A 9,398-nucleotide genomic window follows, 5' to 3' on the forward strand; every position below is an offset into this window, starting at 1 on the left:
TCACTCTTTTGTATAGTCCTGGCACTCTAGATTCGACATCGAAAATTTTCAAAAAATTTGTATTTTATCAAAAAATGTCAAATTATGATCATTTTTGGCTTATTTAGACTGGGACCAATCATAAAAGACCTATATATATGCATATCGACTTACCTGGATCAAAATTTCACTCTTTTGTATAGTCCTGGCACTCTAGATTCGACATCGAAAATTTTCAAAAAATTTGTATTTTATCAAAAATGTCAAATTATGATCATTTTTGGCTTATTTAGACTGGGACCAATCATAAAAGACCTATATATATGCATATCGACTTACCTGGATCAAAATTTCACTCTTTTGTATAGTCCTGGCACTCTAGATTCGACATCGAAAATTTTCAAAAAATTTGTATTTTATCAAAAAATGTCCAATTATGATCATTTTTGGCTTATTTAGACTGGGACCAATCATAAAAGACCTATATATATGCATATCGACTTACCTGGATCAAAATTTCACTCTTTTGTATAGTCCTGGCACTCTAGATTCGACATCGAAAATTTTCAAAAAATTTGTATTATATCAAAAAATGTCCAATTATGATCATTTTTGGCTTATTTAGACTGGGACCAATCATAAAAGACCTATATATATGCATATCGACTTACCTGGATCAAAATTTCACTCTTTTGTATAGTCCTGGCACTCTAGATTCGACATCGAAAATTTTCAAAAAATTTTTATTTTATCAAAAAATGTCTAATTATGATCATTTTTGGCTTATTTAGACTGGGACCAATCATAAAAGACCTATATATATGCATATCGACTTACCTGGATCAAAATTTCACTCTTTTGTATAGTCCTGGCACTCTAGATTCGACATCGAAAATTTTCAAAAAATTTGTATTTTATCAAAAAATGTCAAATTATGATCATTTTTGGCTTATTTAGACTGGGACCAATCATAAAAGACCTATATATATGCATATCGACTAACCTGGATCAAAATTTCACTCTTTTGTATAGTCCTGGCACTCTAGATTCGACATCGAAAATTTTCAAAAAATTTGTATTTTATCAAAAAATGTCAAATTATGATCATTTTTGGCTTATTTAGACTGGGACCAATCATAAAAGACCTATATATATGCATATCGACTTACCTGGATCAAAATTTCACTCTTTTGTATAGTCCTGGCACTCTAGATTCGACATCGAAAATTTTCAAAAAATTTGTATTTTATCAAAAATGTCAAATTATGATCATTTTTGGCTTATTTAGACTGGGACCAATCATAAAAGACCTATATATATGCATATCGACTTACCTGGATCAAAATTTCACTCTTTTGTATAGTCCTGGCACTCTAGATTCGACATCGAAAATTTTCAAAAAATTTGTATTTTATCAAAGAATGTCAAATTATGATCATTTTTGGCTTATTTAGACTGGGACCAATCATAAAAGACCTATATATATGCATATCGACTAACCTGGATCAAAATTTCACTCTTTTGTATAGTCCTGGCACTCTAGATTCGACATCGAAAATTTTCAAAAAATTTGTATTTTATCAAAAAATGTCAAATTATGATCATTTTTGGCTTATTTAGACTGGGACCAATCATAAAAGACCTATATATATGCATATCGACTTACCTGGATCAAAATTTCACTCTTTTGTATAGTCCTGGCACTCTAGATTCGATATCGAAAATTTTCAAAAAATTTGTATTTTATCAAAAATGTCAAATTATGATCAGTTTTGGCTTATTTAGACTGGGACCAATCATAAAAGACCTATATATATGCATATCGACTTACCTGGATCAAAATTTCACTCTTTTTTATAGTCCTGGCACTCTAGATTCGACATCGAAAATTTTCAAAAAATTTGTATTTTATCAAAAAATGTCCAATTATGATCATTTTTGGCTTATTTAGACTGGGACCAATCATAAAAGACCTATATATATGCATATCGACTTACCTGGATCAAAATTTCACTCTTTTGTATAGTCCTGGCACTCTAGATTCGACATCGAAAATTTTCAAAAAATTTGTATTATATCAAAAAATGTCCAATTATGATCATTTTTGGCTTATTTAGACTGGGACCAATCATAAAAGACCTATATATATGCATATCGACTTACCTGGATCAAAATTTCACTCTTTTGTATAGTCCTGGCACTCTAGATTCGACATCGAAAATTTTCAAAAAATTTGTATTTTATCAAAAAATGTCAAATTATGATCATTTTTGGCTTATTTAGACTGGGACCAATCATAAAAGACCTATATATATGCATATCGACTTACCTGGATCAAAATTTCACTCTTTTGTATAGTCCTGGCACTCTAGATTCGACATCGAAAATTTTCAAAAAATTTGTATTTTATCAAAAATGTCAAATTATGATCATTTTTGGCTTATTTAGACTGGGACCAATCATAAAAGACCTATATATATGCATATCGACTTACCTGGATCAAAATTTCACTCTTTTGTATAGTCCTGGCACTCTAGATTCGACATCGAAAATTTTCAAAAAATTTGTATTTTATCAAAAAATGTCAAATTATGATCATTTTTGGCTTATTTAGACTGGGACCAATCATAAAAGACCTATATATATGCATATCGACATACCTGGATCAAAATTTCACTCTTTTGTATAGTCCTGGCACTCTAGATTCGACATCGAAAATTTTCAAAAAATTTGTATTTTATCAAAAAATGTCAAATTATGATCATTTTTGGCTTATTTAGACTGGGACCAATCATAAAAGACCTATATATATGCATATCGACTTACCTGGATCAAAATTTCACTCTTTTGTATAGTCCTGGCACTCTAGATTCGACTTCGAAAATTTTCAAAAAATTTGTATTTTATCAAAAAATGTCAAATTATGATCATTTTTGGCTTATTTAGACTGGGACCAATCATAAAAGACCTATATATATGCATATCGACTTACCTGGATCAAAATTTCACTCTTTTGTATAGTCCTGGCACTCTAGATTCGACATCGAAAATTTTCAAAAAATTTGTATTTTATCAAAGAATGTCAAATTATGATCATTTTTGGCTTATTTAGACTGGGACCAATCATAAAAGACCTATATATATGCATATCGACTAACCTGGATCAAAATTTCACTCTTTTGTATAGTCCTGGCACTCTAGATTCGACATCGAAAATTTTCAAAAAATTTGTATTTTATCAAAAAATGTCAAATTATGATCATTTTTGGCTTATTTAGGCTGGGACCAATCATAAAAGCCCTATATATATGCATATCGACTTACCTGGATTGAAATTTTACTCTTTTGAATAGTCCTGGCACTCTAGATTCGACATCGAAAATTTTCAAAAAATTTGTATTTTATCAAAAAATGTCAAATTATGATCATTTTTGGCTTATTTAGACTGGGACCAATCATAAAAGACCTATATATATGCATATCGACTTACCTGGATCAAAATTTCACTCTTTTGTATAGTCCTGGCACTCTAGATTCGACATCGAAAATTTTCAAAAAATTTGTATTTTATCAAAAAATGTCAAATTATGATCATTTTTGGCTTATTTAGACTGGGACCAATCATAAAAGACCTATATATATGCATATCGACTTACCTGGATCAAAATTTCACTCTTTTGTATAGGCCTGGCACTCTAGATTCGACATCGAAAATTTTCAAAAAATTTGTATTTTATCAAAAAATGTCAAATTATGATCATTTTTGGCTTATTTAGACTGGGACCAATCATAAAAGACCTATATATATGCATATCGACATACCTGGATCAAAATTTCACTCTTTTGTATAGTCCTGGCACTCTAGATTCGACATCGAAAATTTTCAAAAAATTTGTATTTTATCAAAAAATGTCAAATTATGATCATTTTTGGCTTATTTAGACTGGGACCAATCATAAAAGACCTATATATATGCATATCGACTTACCTGGATCAAAATTTCACTCTTTTGTATAGTCCTGGCACTCTAGATTCGACTTCGAAAATTTTCAAAAAATTTGTATTTTATCAAAAAATGTCAAATTATGATCATTTTTGGCTTATTTAGACTGGGACCAATCATAAAAGACCTATATATACGCATATCGACTTACCTGGATCAAAATTTCACTCTTTTGTATAGTCCTGGCACTCTAGATTCGACATCGAAAATTTTCAAAAAATTTGTATTTTATCAAAGAATGTCAAATTATGATCATTTTTGGCTTATTTAGACTGGGACCAATCATAAAAGACCTATATATATGCATATCGACTAACCTGGATCAAAATTTCACTCTTTTGTATAGTCCTGGCACTCTAGATTCGACATCGAAAATTTTCAAAAAATTTGTATTTTATCAAAAAATGTCAAATTATGATCATTTTTGGCTTATTTAGACTGGGACCAATCATAAAAGACCTATATATATGCATATCGACTTACCTGGATCAAAATTTCACTCTTTTGTATAGTCCTGGCACTCTAGATTCGACATCGAAAATTTTCAAAAAATTTGTATTTTATCAAAAATGTCAAATTATGATCATTTTTGGCTTATTTAGACTGGGACCAATCATAAAAGACCTATATATATGCATATCGACTTACCTGGATCAAAATTTCACTCTTTTGTATAGTCCTGGCACTCTAGATTCGACATCGAAAATTTTCAAAAAATTTGTATTTTATCAAAAAATGTCCAATTATGATCATTTTTGGCTTATTTAGACTGGGACCAATCATAAAAGACCTATATATATGCATATCGACTTACCTGGATCAAAATTTCACTCTTTTGTATAGTCCTGGCACTCTAGATTCGACATCGAAAATTTTCAAAAAATTTGTATTATATCAAAAAATGTCCAATTATGATCATTTTTGGCTTATTTAGACTGGGACCAATCATAAAAGACCTATATATATGCATATCGACTTACCTGGATCAAAATTTCACTCTTTTGTATAGTCCTGGCACTCTAGATTCGACATCGAAAATTTTCAAAAAATTTTTATTTTATCAAAAAATGTCAAATTATGATCATTTTTGGCTTATTTAGACTGGGACCAATCATAAAAGACCTATATATATGCATATCGACTTACCTGGATCAAAATTTCACTCTTTTGTATAGTCCTGGCACTCTAGATTCGACATCGAAAATTTTCAAAAAATTTGTATTTTATCAAAAAATGTCAAATTATGATCATTTTTGGCTTATTTAGACTGGGACCAATCATAAAAGACCTATATATATGCATATCGACTAACCTGGATCAAAATTTCACTCTTTTGTATAGTCCTGGCACTCTAGATTCGACATCGAAAATTTTCAAAAAATTTGTATTTTATCAAAAAATGTCAAATTATGATCATTTTTGGCTTATTTAGACTGGGACCAATCATAAAAGACCTATATATATGCATATCGACTTACCTGGATCAAAATTTCACTCTTTTGTATAGTCCTGGCACTCTAGATTCGACATCAGAAATTTTCAAAAAATTTGTATTTTATCAAAAATGTCAAATTATGATCATTTTTGGCTTATTTAGACTGGGACCAATCATAAAAGACCTATATATATGCATATCGACTTACCTGGATCAAAATTTCACTCTTTTGTATAGTCCTGGCACTCTAGATTCGACATCGAAAATTTTCAAAAAATTTGTATTTTATCAAAGAATGTCAAATTATGATCATTTTTGGCTTATTTAGACTGGGACCAATCATAAAAGACCTATATATATGCATATCGACTAACCTGGATCAAAATTTCACTCTTTTGTATAGTCCTGGCACTCTAGATTCGACATCGAAAATTTTCAAAAAATTTGTATTTTATCAAAAATGTCAAATTATGATCATTTTTGGCTTATTTAGACTGGGACCAATCATAAAAGACCTATATATATGCATATCGACTAACCTGGATCAAAATTTCACTCTTTTGTATAGTCCTGGCACTCTAGATTCGACATCGAAAATTTTCAAAAAATTTGTATTTTATCAAAAATGTCAAATTATGATCATTTTTGGCTTATTTAGACTGGGACCAATCATAAAAGACCTATATATATGCATATCGACTTACCTGGATCAAAATTTCACTCTTTTGTATAGTCCTGGCACTCTAGATTCGACTTCGAAAATTTTCAAAAAATTTGTATTTTATCAAAAAATGTCAAATTATGATCATTTTTGGCTTATTTAGACTGGGACCAATCATAAAATACCTATATATATGCATATCGACTTACCTGGATCAAAATTTCACTCTTTTGTATAGTCCTGGCACTCTAGATTCGACTTCGAAAATTTTCAAAAAATTTGTATTTTATAAAAAAATGTCCAATTATGATCATTTTTGGCTTATTTAGACTGGGACCAATCATAAAAGACCTATATATATGCATATCGACTAACCTGGATCAAAATTTCACTCTTTTGTATAGTCCTGGCACTCTAGATTCGACATCGAAAATTTTCAAAAAATTTGTATTTTATCAAAAATGTCAAATTATGATCATTTTTGGCTTATTTAGACTGGGACCAATCATAAAAGACCTATATATATGCATATCGACTTACCTGGATCAAAATTTCACTCTTTTGTATAGTCCTGGCACTCTAGATTCGACTTCGAAAATTTTCAAAAAATTTGTATTTTATCAAAAAATGTCAAATTATGATCATTTTTGGCTTATTTAGACTGGGACCAATCATAAAATACCTATATATATGCATATCGACTTACCTGGATCAAAATTTCACTCTTTTGTATAGTCCTGGCACTCTAGATTCGACTTCGAAAATTTTCAAAAAATTTGTATTTTATCAAAAAATGTCAAATTATGATCATTTTTGGCTTATTTAGACTGGGACCAATAATAAAAGACCTATATATATGCATATCGACTTACCTGGATCAAAATTTCACTCTTTTGTATAGTCCTGGCACTCTAGATTCGACATCGAAAATTTTCAAAAAATTTGTATTTTATCAAAAAATGTCAAATTATGATCATTTTTGGCTTATTTAGACTGGGACCAATCATAAAAGACCTATATATATGCATATCGACTTACCTGGATCAAAATTTCACTCTTTTGTATAGTCCTGGCACTCTAGATTCGACTTCGAAAATTTTCAAAAAATTTGTATTTTATCAAAAAATGTCAAATTATGATCATTTTTGGCTTATTTAGACTGGGACCAATCATAAAAGACCTATATATATGCATATCGACTTACCTGGATCAAAATTTCACTCTTTTGTATAGTCCTGGCACTCTAGATTCGACTTCGAAAATTTTCAAAAAATTTGTATTTTATCAAAAAATGTCAAATTATGATCATTTTTGGCTTATTTAGACTGGGACCAATCATAAAAGACCTATATATATGCATATCGACTTACCTGGATCAAAATTTCACTCTTTTGTATAGTCCTGGCACTCTAGATTCGACATCGAAAATTTTCAAAAAATTTGTATTTTATCAAAAAATGTCAAATTATGATCATTTTTGGCTTATTTAGACTGGGACCAATCATAAAAGACCTATATATATGCATATCGACTTACCTGGATCAAAATTTCACTCTTTTGTATAGTCCTGGCACTCTAGATTCGACATCGAAAATTTTCAAAAAATTTGTATTTTATCAAAAAATGTCCAATTATGATCATTTTTGGCTTATTTAGACTGGGACCAATCATAAAAGACCTGTATATATGCATATCGACTAACCTGGATCAAAATTTCACTCTTTTGTATAGTCCTGGCACTCTAGATTCGACATCGAAAATTTTCAAAAAATTTGTATTTTATCAAAAAATGTCAAATTATGATCATTTTTGGCTTATTTAGACTGGGACCAATCATAAAAGACCTATATATATGCATATCGACTTACCTGGATCAAAATTTCACTCTTTTGTATAGTCCTGGCACTCTAGATTCGACATCGAAAATTTTCAAAAAATTTGTATTTTATCAAAAAATGTCAAATTATGATCATTTTTGGCTTATTTAGACTGGGACCAATCATAAAAGACCTATATATATGCATATCGACTTACCTGGATCAAAATTTCACTCTTTTGTATAGTCCTGGCACTCTAGATTCGACATCGAAAATTTTCAAAAAATTTGTATTTTATCAAAAAATGTCAAATTATGATCATTTTTGGCTTATTTAGACTATGACCAATCATAAAAGACCTATATATATGCATATCGACTTACCTGGATCAAAATTTCACTCTTTTGTATAGTCCTGGCACTCTAGATTCGACATCGAAAATTTTCCAAAAATTTGTATTTTATCAAAAAATGTCCAATTATGATCATTTTTGGCTTATTTAGACTGCGACCAATCATAAAAGACCTATATATATGCATATCGACTTACCTGGATCAAAATTTCACTCTTTTGTATAGTCCTGGCACTCTAGATTCGACTTCGAAAATTTTCAAAAAATTTGTATTTTATCAAAAAATGTCAAATTATGATCATTTTTGGCTTATTTAGACTGGGACCAATCATAAAAGACCTATATATATGCATATCGACTTACCTGGATCAAAATTTCACTCTTTTGTATAGTCCTGGAACTCTAGATTCGACTTCGAAAATTTTCAAAAAATTTGTATTTTATCAAAAAATGTCAAATTATGATCATTTTTGGCTTATTTAGACTGGGACCAATCATAAAAGACCTATATATATGCATATCGACTTACCTGGATCAAAATTTCACTCTTTTGTATAGTCCTGGCACTCTAGATTCGACATCGAAAATTTTCAAAAAATTTGTATTTTATCAAAAAATGTCCAATTATGATCATTTTTGGCTTATTTAGACTGGGACCAATCATAAAAGACCAATATATTTGCATATCGACTTACCTGGATTAAAATTTTACTCTTTTGAATAGTCCTGGCACTCTAGATTCGACATCGAAAATTTTCAAAAAATTTGTATTTTATCAAAAAATGTCCAATTATGATCATTTTTGGCTTATTTAGACTGGGACCAATCATAAAAGACCTGTATATATGCATATCGACTAACCTGGATCAAAATTTCACTCTTTTGTATAGTCCTGGCACTCTAGATTCGACATCGAAAATTTTCAAAAAATTTGTATTTTATCAAAAAATGTCAAATTATGATCATTTTTGGCTTATTTAGACTGGGACCAATCATAAAAGACCTATATATATGCATATCGACTTACCTGGATCAAAATTTCACTCTTTTGTATAGTCCTGGCACTCTAGATTCGACATCGAAAATTTTCAAAAAATTTGTATTTTATCAAAAAATGTCAAATTATGATCATTTTTGGCTTATTTAGACTG

The sequence above is a fragment of the Chrysoperla carnea genome, unplaced genomic scaffold, assembly GCF_905475395.1.
Source record: "Chrysoperla carnea unplaced genomic scaffold, inChrCarn1.1, whole genome shotgun sequence".
In the NCBI taxonomy this organism is placed as follows: domain Eukaryota; kingdom Metazoa; phylum Arthropoda; class Insecta; order Neuroptera; family Chrysopidae; genus Chrysoperla; species Chrysoperla carnea.